Genomic DNA, 18,217 nt, shown 5'->3' with positions numbered 1-18,217 from the left:
ATAATAGGTGACCTTATCAAGGAAGATGATGAAGTATATTGCTTTTTAAAACTTTTGATTAATCTTATAGACATTTTACTAACTTCTTGTTTTGATGAAAATAAGATAAACGAATTAAAAGCTCTTATAAAAGCCCACAACGAACAATTTCAAATCCTTTTTAACGAAAGTCTTAAGCCCAAATTTCATAATTTGGTACACTACCCTAGAGTCATTCGGTTTTTAGGACCAATTAAGTATATGTCCTGTTTTAGATATGAAGCAGTGCATCAGATTTATAAAAATTATGCTCGCAATATAACAAGTAGACTTAATATACCAATAACTTTATCTAAGAAAGCAGCTTTGAAATTTGCTGCACTTAAGATGTCAAACTCTTTTTTTTCAAAAGAATTAAACGCTTCAAAGCCTATCAGGTTTAATATTAATGATCAAGACTATTTTTCAAATTTAATTTGTTACGATTGCGACATATCAGATTTGCCAATGGAACAAGCAAATCAGGTTGTTTTCAAAGGCATTACTTATAAACCTGGTTTTATTTTAACAAAATGCTTGAAGTCATCTAATTTTGTTTATGAAATTGAAAATCTTTTACCAAAAAGTGAAGAACTTTTTTTAATTTGTAAAAGGTGGAAATTAATTAAATATCTCAATCATTATTTGTCTTTTGAAGTAGGGGATTTAGATGAAAATTATTTTGCAATCAATATCAAAAATGTGGATGGACCACCTATTCATTTTTATTTTTTAAATAACGGGCTCAAAGTTGTTCGCCCTAAGCTTTATTTTTAAGAAAATGTAAAATATTCTGTAGAAATAAACACTGTAAATAAACACTATTTAAACTATAAAATTACTTTTTATTTTTTGGAAATTTTGCAGCTTATGAACAATATATTTACAAATGACTTGTTTGTATTTTAAGAGTACTAAATTCACAAAAGCTTAATTTTCTTAGAAGATTTGCTGCTGTGATCTTTTAATTTAAACTCCAAACTTTAAATGGTTAAAAAGGTAAGACTTGTTCAATTTTTGTTGAAGAGGAAACTGAAACGAAATTTCATGCCCATATAAAAAGATATTCGGCACACAAAGATCAGTTCCGTATATATTATTTTATGGTAATGCAAAATTAAATAATCTTTTTTAAAATTTAAAAAAAAAGCTATTTTTTGTAAAATCTACTGGTAAACTTATGATTTTTAAGTGGTGAACATCTTACTTTAAGAAGAATGAACTTGAAATTAAGAAAAACTTCATTTAATTTTTACCTAGGAGAAGTCTAAAAAGAAACAGATTTTCTTGTAAAATATATTCGTAAACGTGTGATACCAAAGTGCGAAAAATTTTAGTTTTAATTGAACGCACTTAAAATTAAGATATGCTTCACTTAATATCAACTTTCAAAAAGTCTTAAAAAAATGTGATTAGAATAAAATCAATCGGAAAACGGCTTGTATTAACGTGGAAGATACATTATTTGTATGCAAATGCATTTCAAAATAAGATGTTTTCGACTTGATAAAATACTCAAAAGAGAATGATTTTCTTATAAAACTAAACGGATTCACCTTAAATATAACTTTACCGAAATCAAGGTGATTTGTCCAATTACTTTAAGCCGAAAGTCCGCTTGGCAAAAAACCATGCAGAAATCCACTTAATTTAATTCAGATTCCAATTGTTTTTAGCAAGTCTTTTTTCTCCGTGTCTATGCAATCTAGAGGGGGTAGCAGAGATCGTAGGCAATTCTAAGCCAAAAAAAATCAATTGGACCAGATGGTGTCTCCAATTACATCCTAAAAAGGTTTTCACAAGCAGTAATGATTTTTCTCACAATCATCCTCAACAACTGTTACACAGCGAAGATTGTGAAGAAGGTGCCTCCAACCTAGTATCCAACTACAAGCCGATATCACTCCTCAATAATATCAGAAAATTACTGGAAGAAGTAATCCTCCGGAGACTGAAGAAATTCTGCAGTGCAAACTCCATCATCGCTGACATGCACTTCGGCTTTCTAGAAAAGCACTCAACGTTGCATCCTCTAATGAAGTTCCAACATGACATCACTACCTTCCTCAACAGTCATCGTGTCGGTTGCTTTATGGATGTTGAGAACGCATTTGATAGCGTTTGGATAGAAGACCTAATTCATAAACTTCATCTACTACAGGTACCTCCTCCACTATTAAAAATTCTTTTTTCTTTTCTTTCTTTCAGGAAATTTTTCGTACAACTGGACAACTGCAAATCAAACATGAAGAACATAAGAGCCTGAGTCGCCCAAGGCTCAAAACTTGGCCCCTTCTTCTACAGCCTGATGACATCCGGTCAAGCCGTAGCGATTGGATGCGAGAACGTCCTATATGCTGATGACTCGCTTACCTATGCGCCATCCATGTCACCACTCATCGCTCTCCGAAAAGTGAAGACCCACATCAGCTGAGTCTTTAATTTCTAAAAGAAATAGTGCATTCTGATCAACACTTATAAACCGGAACTTGTCTGCTTTAGGAGCCCCTCATCTGGTAGAGGTAGCCGCACCGCTGCGAATTGCAGGAACCTGGTCTTGAGACTACTTGATGGATCCACCATAGCTGCCAAACAGAATGTGAAGAACTTTGGAATCCACTACAATGAGTTGCAAAGGTTCAACCAACACTCAAAAAATTTTCTTAAAAAAAACAGTTTGGCCTTCCACAGCCTAAGTCAACCAACGAATATACTCATCTACAAGCAGCTCTTAACACCAGTCATCAACTACTCTTTCCCAGTCTGGTTTTCAATCTCGAAGGCAGCCATGATGAAGCTTTTAGTATTCGAAAGGAAAATTCTCAGAATTTGCACCGGCCTCTACTTCGACCGGCAGCGACGGAAACACTATAGGAACAAACATCTATACTCTGAAGCCAAAATAATCCCTCTTGAAAAATACCTAGTACTGTCGGCGAAGAGACTTGTACGGAACATCATCGACCACCGAACGCCATCCAGCGCCAAAGGTACCTTAGTGTGAAGGAAACTCTTGATGACACCATAATCATGGACAACTGGGAAGCAGTCTCGTTCTACACTGGCATTGGGCCAGCTTTCTACCACTTCCAAAAAAACGATAAATCAGCTGACTTTTTAAATTTATTTTTGACATGTAATTTATATCTCTATAATTTTTTTTAACTTAAGACACTGGGCTTAAGTTAACTGACGTTGGGCCTCTTATGTGCCAACAAACGTGAATTTATCATAAGTTCAATAAAACAAAATTAAGAAAAATTACAATGATCTCAACATGATCAGCACCCTTAGAAGTGGACAAAAAGTTAAGCTTTCAAAAACAGTGTTATGGGTTACTGTAAGCATAAATAAGAAACAGAGTTTTTATATAACTGTTTAAATAATAAAATTAATGGATTTTCAAAAATAGGTGATACTAAAATAAACATTCAATATTTAAAAACCAACACTGCTATTCAAATAATTAATTCAACGACAAGCAAAAACATCATTTTTTCACAATTAATATTAAATTGATTCTGATTGTATACTTTTTTATCGTAAAACCAATATTAGCACCTTACAGCAGGCAAGTTAGGAAGTTTATTCATCAAGTATATTGCATAACAATTTCATGAATCAAAAACAAGTTAAAGAAAATGTGATGCAAGAGACAAATTAATATTTTGATTATAGCAAGTACATATTTAAAAAAGGAACGAAAAACTCAGGGCGACTCTTTGTGTCAATTAAGATTATTTTAATTATTGCAAACGCGGTAGATATTGTTGAACAGATCCATGCATAACTATTTTAATTTTCACACGACACAGACGGTTTTAATCGATGCAACAAAATATACCGACAGGTTCAATATATTAAACCATTGTTTGGTGATGAAGCAGTGTTCGTCAATAAATGACGCTATAAATTGTTATACGTCTTTAAATAGCGGCGATTTTGCTTTTAAGTGACGTCTTTTGTTTTTAATAAGCATCAGCACTTGTTATTCAAATTTAATGCATTTTTGTGTTGCTTTAATTACGCTTTATTTAAGCCATGTGCATTGGCATAACTGCTTAGAGACCCTTTAAAGCGAGGCCGATTCAAAGCCAAGCATTGTTTTATAAATTCAAAATTAATCAAATCAGTTTAACAATAGGTTAATTGTGTTTCAGTTTTAAGTAAGAGAGTAAAAACTGCATGTTTTGAATATGTATAATTCATTAAGTTTATACTTGTCATAAAATCTTATATGCATATATATTTAGAAACATGAAGGAATTTTAGTTGTATTTCAAATCTAGAGAATATGCCATACTTTTATTTGATCTAATAAAAACAACAAGAAGTACTCAACGGGATATACGAGTACGCTGGAAGTTCAAAATTAAAATGAGCATTACTCAGAAAGTATTAAAACCACGTCATGCTTAAAAGAATTGAACAGTTTTCGTTAACTTTGAGCCAATGGATGTGCTTTTAACCTCGATAGAGAGGGTTTAGGGGTTTCATTCAATAGTTCAAGCAGTTCTAAACAAAATACAGCTTGATGAAATAAGCTCCTGATAAAAAAGTGAAAAAGTTTTGGATCCACTTTCTAATAATTGAATAATACGAAAAATAACAGGAATAAATATTAAAGAGTCTATTCCAAAGTTTCTATCATAATTACAAAAGCGACTCATGCATTTTTAATTAAAGTTATTATTTAAGGCAAAAATATATTGAAAACAACCTGATGCAATAATTAGTCTTTAGTGTGAAGGTACCAAAGATCATGAACTTGCATTATATTGAGTTATTACAACAAACACAGAATCGTTTAGCCGGTTTTTATAGCCATTGATGGAATAACAAGTGGAAATGTTTGACTGAACTTATGGACTTTTGAATATAAGCATAATAAATAATCATTAAATTGAAGAGATTTTAAGAGATTATACCTTCACATAATCATGCAAATGCTTAAAAATTCAAATTAAAAAACATAATGTTTACCTTGATAATACGATAGGTTTTGCATAATTTGAATTTGCCAGAAGAAATAAGATAATAATATTTTTTTATATTTTTAAATTAATTTCGTTTTTAATTCTTGATAAGCAATTTAAAGCCAAAGGCAAAACCTGCAGCTTTTTGCCATGTTGGTATTTGTTCAAGTATTTATAGATAATTTGGCAGCAATTTTCGCAAGCAGAGTGGCGCAGTGGAAGCGTGCTGGGCCCATAACCCAGAGGTCCGTGGATCGAAACCATGTTCTGCTAAACAGTTTTTTTTTTAATTTGCTTTTTTGTCTATAACAAATACTAAGGGTAGTTTTTTCTTGATCCTAAATTGCCGAAATTGAATAATATTTTAGGGAGGTTGATGGCATTCATTTTTCTTAAATTACAATGTTTTTTTATGAACTTTAATGTTTTAGCGCATATTAGTTTTAATTCTATTCTATTCTATATAAATAAATGTTTCCTTATATTACATAAGAATGGCGGCATTTATTGTTTTGAGATGTTTAATTTTTCTAACTCGACGAAATTTGTCTTGCAAGGTTCCTACGCATGGAATACATTTCTTTGTCTTCCATATTTCAAGAACGAATGAAAATATCTGCTTCAAATAAATTTTGTCTTACGGATAATAATATCAAGATGTGCGGAAAGGGCGTTTAAACGATTCCGGTTCGTGCTTTTTTAACATACTATTTTAAAATAAGTGAAAAATTTGGTTGTGGTTTGCCAAATATAGATAGAACCAATAACGGAAGGGGCTTCAATTAAATGTTATATTATACATTGTGTCGTGATATAAAATGGGTATATATTCCAAAAACTGAAAAGAAAAATATTTGTCATTTAGAATATTTTGCGAACAAAAAATGGTTGTACGTCCAAAACAATTGTATGCGACAAAGAAAATTTTGAGAAAAATTGATGTTTTTTTAACAAAAATAAAAACCTAAACAGAAAACTGCTTAAAGTTGAAAAAATTGATTTTCGACTCGAATATCGAAGTAACAATTAAAGATCTTGCCTTTAATATTGTTGTAGATAAAAAAAAGAAAACTTACTAGTCAAAGTTTTATTTTAAGCATACAAACAAAATTCAAGCAAAATATTTATGGTCTTTACCGAAATATATTATTGCTTGAAGTGTATGGGACCATATTGACGAAAAATTTGTTTTTTTGTTGGTACAAAAAATAGCACCGATGGAGTTTCCGCAAGAAAAATACTTTCTTCATTATTATTTTTCAAGGTAAGGCTATTAAATATCAAATTTTGATTGTCTTTCAAAATCAAAATTTATTTAAAAAAAAAAAACAAATGGGTCGGGGAAAACACTGCACAGACGAGAAACGAGCTTTCATTCAAAAACTTATTCTAGAAGGTAAATCCTACAGTGAAGTTCGGCGTTTAGTGGGGTGCTCCAACGAAATGATAAGCAACGCAATAATATATGCTCCCAAAGGTGAAACACGTGGACGAAAACCTGGAAACTGTTCGACTTAGACTGAGGGAAAACAATTTAAGGCATGCAGTTCACGAAAAGTCCCTTTTTCATCTCGTTTAAATTTTGCTAAAAAGCATTTAAATTGGCCAACTGAAAAATGGCGCAACATTTTATGGTCGGACGAGAGTAAAAGGGGTCTCGTTCCTATGTGCTAAGACCCGCGAAAGCCGAATATAACCCCAAATTCACAACCAAAGTTGTGAAGCATGGGGGAGCAAGCATAATTGTATGGGCATCTTTTTCATACAATGGAGTTGGGCCCATGCATTGGATAAAGACAGTTATGGATCAACATGTTTATGTTGACATTCTCCAAATGTTATGCTCCCTTATACTGAGGAGGAATTGCCGCTTTTGTGGGTCTTCCAACAGGACCCCAAACGTAGAAGCAGAAAAGCCCAAAAATGGTTTGCGGACAACATAATTAATGTAATGGAATGGCCAGCGCAATCACCTGACCTAAACCCCATTAAAAATGTATGGGCTGACGTGAAGAAATCTGTCTCCCAAATTAAACCAACGAGCAATCAGTTACTCTGGGATGCAGTTAAGATGTCTTGGGAGACTATTTCAGTCCAAAGGTGTCAAGGATTGATCAATTCAATGACCAGGCGATGTGAAGCCAACAAAAGCTATTCAACTAAATATTAATGAAATGAACACTTGTTTAAGACAAATAATTTTTATAAAATAATAGAATTTTTATTATTTTTTAGGTTTAATTTGCATAAAAAGCAGTGGTGCTATTTTCTTAAATTGTTAAATAAAAAATTATTTCTTTTTGTAATATAGTGTTTTTCTTTATTTCACTCTATGACACATTCAAAATGATTCTTTATGTATTAGAATTAAGTTTATTTTTCAAAGAGATTTTTTGATTCGCAATGGTGCTTTTATTTTAACCGCAGCTGCATGTATTAAAATGTTTTAGAAAAATCCAAGTGATACTTTTTTTCAATAAAAAATAAGAATCTTTTAAAAAATACTATGAAAAAATGCTAAAAACTGATGTTAGATTCTAAAGCGGTCCATATTATTATGGTAAGGGGCCGGTTATAGCTATCAGTAAAATCCATCGGTAAAATTTGAAACAGGTGGAATCTGAAAAGTTTTACTGATGAGCATTTATAGCAATCAGTAAATTTACGTCATTAATTTGTTGTTTTTTTCGATCATAACATCGAGCTTTGCGCCTGGACATTTTTTGACTGTTGCTTTCTACAGTAAAAAATTGGAATACCAACAGTAAAACGAAATGTAATTTGTTTTTACTTTTGGCAGTCAGCTGTACAGTAAAATGAAAGTTCATCATCAAAAAAAAATTAAATGGATTTATAAATTAAATAAAACTTTAATGTATTCTTTCTTTTTGAAAAAAAAAAAACTTGAATATAGGATTCATCGTATTGCATCAATCTTTTGCCAGAAATAAATCTGTAACATGTTCAAAAACTAAAAACAAAAATTTTATTGATGAGTTTTACTGATAGTTATAACCGGCCCCTAAATATTCCACAATATTATTGGCTAGACGCCCCAAACGGTTCAATATTCCAGAATCCGAATTTAGTTTAAATTCTTTTCTATAATTGGTGCGCAAGTAATTACATTTCTGTATTATTAGCTGTTTATCAATTTCGGGATCTTTTTCCCTGTATTTTGAAAGTAATTTTTCATTTTGTTCACTTTTTACTTGCGATATATAGGAACCATAAGGCAAGTTCGTATTGTAGTCGTAAAACTTTCGAAACCCGAGAATTTAATCAAACACGATGTTTCGATGGTAGAGAAGTCGAAAAAAGTGGACCCCGCCCCTACGGCCCAAACCATTTGGTCTTCAAATTCGAAAATTAATGTTTTGAGCTGATTCGATTTGAACATTTTTTTCCATTTTTTAAGCCTACAGGAGGCATTGAGAGCAGTAGTGGCGTTAACCTCATTTTTTTCAATTTTGAGTTTATTACACTTACATGACCAACATTAAATTTTCTTTCTATGCAGAAGTGGCGCAGCTTATATTTGTTCATAAACCTACACAAAATTGTTGAAATATTGTTTTTGCACGCAATTTTTCGTACGGCAAATATGGCATTTTTTTTAAATGAATCAATTCCAAACACATACTCCATTTCTGCACCAAAATTGTACAATAAGCGAAATCAAACATGAACTGCATCTTAGAAAAGCGGAGTCTGCTAGAAATGGCATTAGAGATGATGCGGCAAAAGCAGAGTAATGTAATGACATTTCCGTAATTGCATTTGATCTTATGAAAACCTTGCCACCTCCAGTCATTTCAAGGGGTATGTGCTATTATAAGAGGCAGCTTTGGACAAATTTTCTAGGTATCCATGACATGATAAAGAACAAAGCTTACATGTATATTTCTGATGAGTTGGTTGGATCAAGAGTTCACCAAGATTATATTAAACATTTTGTGAATAGGAATATTAAGGTGTCCGTTTTGTGCCAATATATTGTTTTGCATAGTGATTATCTTGTTAATAAAATTGATCACAAATTTCTACTACTTACTTACTTGTGATCTATTTGGTCTTATCGAAAAACAAAAGAAGATAAAACATTTTCGACCAAAATGCAAAAGGTTGTTGGTAACTTTTATTACATATTTTAGAAAACCTACAAAAATAACAATAGAACTCATAAGAAATGGTTTTCGATATATATAATGGGAACAAAGAAAGATATTGGCTTCATATTTTGTTATCTCACACGTAAATGTTATTAATCTTTTGTTAAAATTTTAGCAATATTGACAGACGGGAAGGGAAGAAAAGTTTTCAGTGTGGGTCGCATCCAAGACTTTTTTTTTTGGAAATTAGGATTTTGAAAAAAAAAACAAAGATAAACTGTTGTTGAGCATTTTTGGAATTGTGAACAAATCTATCCACCTGTGCGTATACATTTTTAGAAAGGAAATTCTAAATTTTATTTGAATTTTTCATTGACAAAATATGGTTTCGATTATTTTCAAATGATTTAAAATATTTAATAAAAAAATTGAAAAATACAACAATATCTTTAATACTGTAAAAATAGATTTTGGACCCGAATATATTTTGAATGAAATTGAGTGTTTGACTACAAACTTATTTCATCTTAAAAAAAATATTCGTGTTAACACTTGGTAAAATAAAAAAAATAAAAAACGTAACAAAAATGCCACTAAATTTATTTAATGTCCAAACCAACGAAGTTTTATTTTAATGAAAATTGGCTTAATGCACAAAAATGATAATTGAAAAGTTAACATTCGATAATCTGTTGGTGGTTAAGAATAAAAGTATTAAACCTTCCAGCTTCGAAAAAACATCATACGTTTTTTCACACGCCTCAGAAAAACAATGCAATTGTTTTTTTGTAATTCTGAGTTCACACTGTTTAATGGCTGTGCATAAACAATGATCAAAACGAATGCTTTACGAAAGTTGGAAGCAATGTTTCCTTGACCTTAATTTAACCTTTGACATACATGAGCTTAAGAGTTTATTTGAAACTCCAATATACCATATTATAGTCTTATGTATGAAATTTAAAACCAAGTAATATAACAGGAATGCTTCTCAAAATTGTCCTAATTTTCCTTATTTTACATTTTTAAACAGTCAAAAATCTCAAAGAAACATAAAAATCCGTATGGGAATTCTTCAATATTACAATGTTAATATAAAAAATTATACAATATCAAAATAACATTTTTAAAATCATAGTTTGTAAGTTACAAAGTAAAATGAGGTAAAAGAGTTGCACTTATACTTAAAGTCAAGTAATGATTTTATTAAAAATCTTAATATAGAATGTAGGATAAATGCATCGATACTAGCACACTTAATTTGAAATAAACTCCCGGACACTGTGTCTGTGCAAACAAAATTGTTTAAGTTTTCCAAAGCAAGAGATTGAACTTTATATGTATTTTAAATGATAGTTGACCAATAGACAGGTAATTTAACATGCTTTAACTTTTATAAAGCCACTTCCCTCTAAAAAATCAGTCATTCTCTTGCTTTAAATATATTCAATATCAATACAAATTTATTTGGAGTATCGTGAAAATGTTCGTAAAAGTTAAGTTCTTCCAATTATATTATTAATTTGCGGTTAAATTTATCACAAAACATGACTTAATACTTCAAGAACTACATCTTTTCGAAAATTGTTTCCACTAATATTGCTATAGGATGATATGTATTTTTGTAGTCAATATAAATTTCATATTGTTATTAACTTTGCGTAGCTGAACATCTTTACGCAGTAGTGCGATTAATCAATTTTTTTCTCATATAGAATGGAATATTGTATTTAATAGCAACTTACTTGCAAGCTTTAATTTCCTCTTAAATACAATTAACACTGCATTTGTTAACTATGTGCCGATAAAAAAGACAAAGAGACAAAGAATGCTATGAATAAAAAATATAAGAAGGTAAATTCAATCCATCTATTCGTTCGGAATATTTGCGAACAAAAAAAGGAATATGAATTCTAAAAAAAAATTCTTCTACAAACAGTATCTTTTCTCAGTTGAATCAAATATAAGATCCAACCTCAAAGCATTCTGGTTGTTCCTTAATAGTCAAAGAAAAACGATAGGTTATCGAAAAAAAAGGATGATATTTGTGATATGTTCAGTTCTTTATTTCGGTCAAATTTTGTGAAAGACTTAGACGCTTCAAGCCTTAAAGGTAATATTTATAGGGGAAATAATATAACATATCTTGGTGAAAATAATATAACAAATCCATGCTTGTAGTCCTGAAAACATTCCACCTTTATTTTTCAAAATTTGTTCTGAGTTTATGGCAATAGCACTTACTTCAATCTTCAACTAATCTTTACAAACTGGGGAATTTTTGGATTCATGAAAAGTATCCTTAATAACGCCAATATTCAAATCAGCTTCAAGTCAAAATATTTCTAATTATCGCCCTGTATCTAAATTGCCATTGATCCCGAAATTTTTCGAAGCAATTGTTAAACGAAGAATTTATAATGAAGTTAAGAACTACATTTGCGAACCGCAACATGGGTTTTTTACCGGTCGATCTACCACCACAAATTTAACTTTATTTTCTAATTTCTTAAGAACTGAATTAGAGAATGGTTGTCAGGTAGATGTGACTATGCAAAGGCCTTTGACAGGGTTCAACATCAAATACTTATAAGAAAATTACAATTAATGGGGTTTCACTCTTCTTTGCTCACATGGTTGTCCAGTCATTTGATTGGACGAAGGCAATTTGTAACAAAACGTCAAAGGTTATCTTAAACCGATCTGGAGTTCCTCAGAGAAGTCATTTAGGACCTATACTTTTACTACTTTTCATAAATGATTTGGCTTTATATATTATGAATTCAAAGTGTCTGCCTTATGCTGATGACCTCAAGATTTTTAAGTCTTTAAAAAGTATAGATGACTGCAGTCTTCTTCAAGAGGATCTTAATAATGTTGTTAATTGGTGTGCTATTAATAGATTGCAAATTAATATTTCTAAATGTAATGTTCTCTCGTTTTTCATGCTTCGTCATCCATTTTTATTTAAATATTCTATCACAAACTCTGATCTAGTTAGAGTCATAGATTTACACGTTATGCTTTCGGAAAGCTGGATTGGGATTTTGCTCCTTCTTATAAAGACCGATGTAATCTTCTCGGGCTAATAAATCTTCAATCTAGAAGAAAATATTTTTTTAATAATGTTCGTTAGAGATGTTCTTATGAACCATATTGTATGTCCTCCCATTCTTTTTTTTAATATTTATGCACTTATTGAGTATCATAGAACAAACTATGCCCGTAATGGCACTAGTCAAATCTTATACTGCGTTTAACTCCATTTCCAATGTAATCGACTTTAGTCAAGTGATTCAATGTGAGCCTGATAGATGTAAGTCGACAGATGAAGTAAATAAATAAATCAAGAATATGTATTTGTTGTTACTTATGCATTATTTAAAAGACAAAAAGTTTGGAAGTTAAACTGTTGTTCTTTTAAATTATTCTGTAATGAAGTAATTCCATGAACTTGAATTGTATTGCATTGATCGTCTTGCTACATTTTGTTCAAGTTATGATTATTCAATTTTGTTTGCAAAATTTAGCATTTTAAAATTAATAAATCGGGGTGACTTTCCATTACAGCAGCAACAATGTCTTTCTGTTTTTTAGAATAGAATACTTTTTAAATATTAAGGGAAACTCCTTTAAGTTATACAAACAAATATTTTCTTTTTCGGACTTGATCCTACTTTTTTTGTAATTCGTTTTTTGATTTTAAAACAAGCTTTTGTTGAATCAATAGTACGGCGGGCGTACTAAACTAGATATTTAAGAGGGGGCTTGGTGCGAGTGTGAGTACAGTAAGATGGAGTTACTTTGCCCCCGAAAGGGTTACTTTGCGCCAATGACGAAAAGAGTTATTTTTTTCATTCGCGCTCAGGTACGTTACATTCTAAGAACCGAATCTGCCGCAATGTAAGTTACATGTTGCAACGGACCGTGTACCTGCATTTAATAAAAAGTAGTTTCCGAGTGAATTTGACGCAGAAAATACGTCAGATTTTTTTAGTGGAAAATTTGGTGTCGTGCAACAGTTGGGTGAACTTCAAAGAAGTTAGTACTGATTTTTTATTTATAATATTGTTTTTGCAATAATTTAAGCAAAGCTTTTGTTTGTTTAGTTAATGAATACTATTTATAATTTTTTTTTTTTGAAAAAAACGCTTTGATTTTGGCATACAATTGACGATTACTGCATTTTTATGTTTATATTTATTGAAATTTGTTTACTTTTTTATCTAGAAATTCTAAGGAATTATAAAAGGAGACTGGGAACAAGGCGGTATGCCGACTACTCGCACAAAACGCTCCAATATTGTCTAGAAGAAATTAGAAGGGGTTAAATTTCTCATTGGAAGGCCGAAGAAAAATATAAAATTCCAAGAAGTACAATCATGAACAAACTCAAGGGAGAACTCTTAAAGAAGCCTGGAAAACGGCCTGTTTTTAGTTCAGAAGAAGAGGTGAAATTTGTGGATTGTCTACTTTCTTTGTCGGACTATGGATTTCCCATAAATACTGGCGAATATTTTTTCTAAAATAACAATTTTTTAATACTATTTTTTTTTTTTAAGCTTTAATTTTAAAGATTTTGAAGGAATAAAAAGAGGTTGTTACGTTAAAAAAAAGTTGCTTGAAATTTGAATTCCTTATTTTGCAGATATGATCCTTTTGATCAGGGCTATTTAAATAAAATATAAACCTTTCTCCAGCTCTTTAGATAAAGAAAATATAGTCAAAACTTTCAAATATAGCAAAGTAACTCCATCCCTTGGACGACTTTGTCCCACTTTTCAACCACAAACAAAAAAGAATTTCAGATATTATTTAAACGATTTTCAGACCTTTCATTCTTTTCCAACTTACTGCATTGAAAAACAAAAGATACAAATTATTTTAGCACAACTTTTAAGAGATTCTGAAAATAGTGCAAAAAACAGAGTTTTGTTGGAAAATCTGTCAAGGATTTTACACGAATAACAAAAACAAAATAGTATGAATACTACCGATAAATGTTTAAGTAGAATCTTACTACGGATGGGTTTTCGGCATTTATACGAGTCTCGAATGGATCTTATGTGATTTCGTCCTTAAATGTTGGTACGATTAAAATTGCATTCGTATCTCGATGGCAGTGTTCGTTGAGTAGTTGTGCATTTGGAATCATGTTTTTTCCATTGGCGAAAAAAAATAAATCTGTTACTGTTGATATTATTTAGTTTTGTTAATGAAAATGGGCTAACTGGGCTTATTTTGCAAGAATAGAAAAAGGTTTATCTCAGTTAAGATAAAATAAACCTTTTTGTGTTTCCACCGCACAAGAAGATTTAAAAATGATTAAGTTTGACAGCACTTTCTAAAAAAAGTTACCACTTCTCAAAAAAAAGTGGAGGTAGGAAAAAAGTGAAGTAGAATGAGAAAAATGGAAGTAGATTTCAAAAATAAACTTTTCCGTATTATTCTACATATTTTTAAATTAAATTATTTCAATATAAAAATAAAAAAAAAAAACTAGAATTATTTAAGCCTTCAATAGTTAATGTAACGTTTCTTAAATTAATTCTTGGTTTTTGGCAATAAAAACGCAAAGAATGGGCTCGTGTTGGTAAAATGAAATGACTTTAGGATGAATTGATTGCAAAGGACGAGTTCTACAAGAAATAGTTATTGTATTCGTAATACAATTTTAATTCATCAACAAACCTTTGGTTTTGGACAACTTGAAAATATCTTTTCATATTGAAAACAAAAAATTAAAACCAAAATGACACTAGAGCACAACTCAACGCAAACAAAAGAGAACTCGCTTATACATACATATATCAAAAAAAATCTGTTTAAAACTATTTTCTGTATTTTAAGAATATTTATGAACGCCATTTGATTTACAAGAAACCCTTAATTTTTTTAAATTTGTATTTGAAAATCGTTTTTGAATTTAAGTACCTATACACATATTTTTGGTATATAGTTTTAAACTAATTATAAGACGTCCTGCATTTAAATTTTGTAAAAAATGATGGCCTATTTTCAAGATATCAAATTAAAAAAAATTACATTTTTGACAGAAAATAATAGTTTAGTTCTTATGAAAACTTAAAAACAAAATAACTGTTCTATCTGGGGTACCCTTTGAAGCAAAACAAATATATTTTTTTGTATTGAAAGAAGCCAAACAAGAACACAAATTTTAGAAGAATTTAAAAAAAAATCTATCGGTTCGTTTTTGAAAAAAATCAATTCGAATTTGTTTACGAATGAAAAACTTGCTATGCAGGTCCTTTATGTCGAAAGTAAAAATGACAAAAGGGTTGAACTAAAATATATATGATAAAACGGAACCTCACCGCAAATGAAAATACTCAAGCGATTTTTAATTCCCTAGAAATTTTGAGACTACATACATGTAAAAGTGATAAATAGAAAAAAGGAGTAAATTCAGTCTATTTTTATAAAAATTGAAGTAGGTAGAAACACAGATCTTAAAAATGAAGTAGATTTCAATATTTTGATGATGGTGCGAAGTAGGAAGTAGATATTTAATTTATTTGAAAAAAAAAGAAGTAGATCTACTTCAATTGAAGTAAAGTGGTAACGCTGATTCAGTTATTATACAGAATTGAGAAGAGCTTCAAGCTCGCTTCAATACCACATGTTAATATAGTAGTCTACGAACAAACGCCCTTCTTGAAGTTTTTAGTTTATGTCAAAGCTGCAATTGTTAAATGAACTATTTTTATAGAATCTCAATTTCCAGATGTTTTCTTTCCATTTCTTCATGAAAATTAACCCTATTATTAGTTTTAGTTATTTTTTGATTTACTAAAGTTAATTTTAATTTTCACAAAACTTTCTTCTATTTTTTTTATTATTTTGACATATCTTCTTTCAGTTGTGCCAATTTTTAAATGCAAAAATCTGGCTACTGCCGATGCGTTTTCTTGGGAATGTTCTACTATACTAGAATGCCAACAAAAAAAACACGACTAATGTAATCCCACTTTACAGTATATGCAAAGTACTTTTTGCATTTAGGCACTAAAATCAAAGAAATCTCCAGAAAAAAAAAATAAATAATGTCAGCACTGACCAAAAAATAGACGAAAATGTCAAAATCAACCATTTTTGCGTCTTTTTTATGTGCAAAAGTGAACATTAAAAATTAATTTAAAATAGAAATACCTAAATGTTTTCTCGCTCTGAAATTGCTAAATTTATTATTTATTTGCACAAATCTATCAAATACCAAAAGAAAAGCGTTTCGTAATTAGTCCATACCTACAAGTACGCAGGTAGTACTTTGGTATGTGATGTACGTGTTTGATTTTGACTCACTGTAGGTTCTATGTACTGTACTTTATGTAGGAGAAAAAAATATAGTGCGAAATAACTGGAACAGAATATTGATGACAGGTAAATAAAATGTAATCGTATGTTTTTCTTTACTTCTCTTTGAAAATGGTTCCGACAACAACATCAAAAACAACAACAACAACTTAATCGACAAACTACGTCACTTCACTTGATACATATTACTTTGTAGGTATAGGAAAAGAACGTAGGTACAATGCAGTCACGTTCCGGGAAAGTTGCATTAAACAATTTTCCTAGAGAAGAACAAAAAGTTTATGAACCCATAGCCATAGTTATAGCTTAACGTTATAAGTTCGCAATGAAAATATAATTCGAAGCAAGTCGAGTTGCACAGAAAGTAATATAAGACGTAGAATAAATTGAAATGACTCAACATACAAATTAGAACGTAATTCTCTCCCCATTTATGTGCTATATAGATACATATCACATTACTTTTGCTAAACAAACCAAATGGACAACAAGGGGAGAAAATATAAATAAAAGTTGGTTGGGTAGGTACCCATCCCATCGAATATGAGCCAAAACATCTGTCACTATTTCTATTAGGCATTTTAACAAATACATAGCAGTCGCAGTCGGCATCGGCACGAAAAGTGTATCCCACTTTTTCCACCACGATGTATGCTTCAATGACATTCGCACTTGAATTTGAATAATATGTATGCCAACTCAACTATAGGTTCATCAGTCTGAAGAATTTATGAGTCTGGGACATCTTAACTTTGACCTTTACCTTGACTTTTCTGCTCACACTTTTCATGTAAAACAAATTCTAAGTAAAACACCAAAAATAATGGTCAACCGAGCACAACAACAAAATATTTTTGCACGCTTATTGCATAATAATTATTAATATTGCGAAAGAACAGTTCTTTTTAGCGGCACAATTCTTTATTCGGGAATCGCCATCGCAACGCAATTATTGGAGGAGGAAACCACGAACGACCGCGAAGGCGAACAAAGTCAATTTCTATCCATTCCATGGCTTGTCCAACTAAAAGGCAGGTGGAGCGTAGAGCCGTGAACGTAGAGGTATATATGCAAACATTGACTTCGTCATCAAATCATCACTTTTTGGCGAGTCTTTAATTTGCTCCCGTTGCGATGTTCCTTGGCAAATTTTGTTCCAGAATTTTTAATCGTATGATTTCATGCACAATATATTATATATAGGTATAGGTACACAAAATAAAAAAAATCATTTATATTTTAAGGACAAACAAAAAGCAAAAAGAAAATACCCACCCTTTTCCTTATGACGTTTCTCCTTTAGGGGGTTAAACTTCCTTCCTTCCAGTAGGTACGATGCAAATTTAAAATTTGTTTTTTAAATTAAAAAAAATGTATTTTTCAAATGAATAAATATTTCCATTTGAATAAAGATTTTTATTTCTTTTCTTCTCGGAGTCTGCTTCGGCTTCGAGTTGAGTTTCACCTCACACAGCACGGACCTACAGTTCAGAGTTAACGTAAACGGGTCGCGGTTTAAATTCAAACTGATCTAACTATCGATGCAAAAGCGGAATTTCTAAGAAATCTCTAATAAAGCTGTTTTTGAGTTTTCGTTGTTGTTTTTGTTGTTATTCGAATAAGAGAACAGAACAGAGAATCGAATACAAAAACAAATACAGTACAAAAAGAAAAAGAGGGAGAAAAAGTAGTTAATCAAGTAATTTTTCACTTCACTTCTCACAAAACCATAAAACAATAACAACAACATTTCGATGTGCTTTTTTTCTACAGAAA

General features: G+C 30.8%; 1 protein-coding gene and 1 non-coding gene across 2 annotated transcripts in view; one reads left to right on the top strand and one right to left on the bottom strand.

The window, feature by feature from the left end:
* LOC129942429 (acyl-CoA Delta-9 desaturase-like) overlaps positions 1-17,972 on the bottom strand; it is a 61,200-nt gene extending 43,228 nt beyond the window's left edge. The window contains exon 1 of the mRNA XM_056051354.1: positions 17,717-17,972. The gene's annotated coding sequence lies outside the window, so the exon portion shown is untranslated. The remainder of the gene's footprint in view (positions 1-17,716) is intronic.
* On the top strand, positions 5,196-5,267 carry Trnam-cau (transfer RNA methionine (anticodon CAU)). The gene has a single exon. It is a non-coding gene; the product is annotated as a tRNA-Met (tRNA).
* Positions 17,973-18,217: the final 245 nt, after the last annotated feature.

Source organism: Eupeodes corollae, chromosome 1 (assembly GCF_945859685.1).
Source record: "Eupeodes corollae chromosome 1, idEupCoro1.1, whole genome shotgun sequence".
Lineage (NCBI taxonomy): Eukaryota > Metazoa > Arthropoda > Insecta > Diptera > Syrphidae > Eupeodes > Eupeodes corollae.
This window is presented reverse-complemented; position numbering and strand designations above follow the sequence as displayed.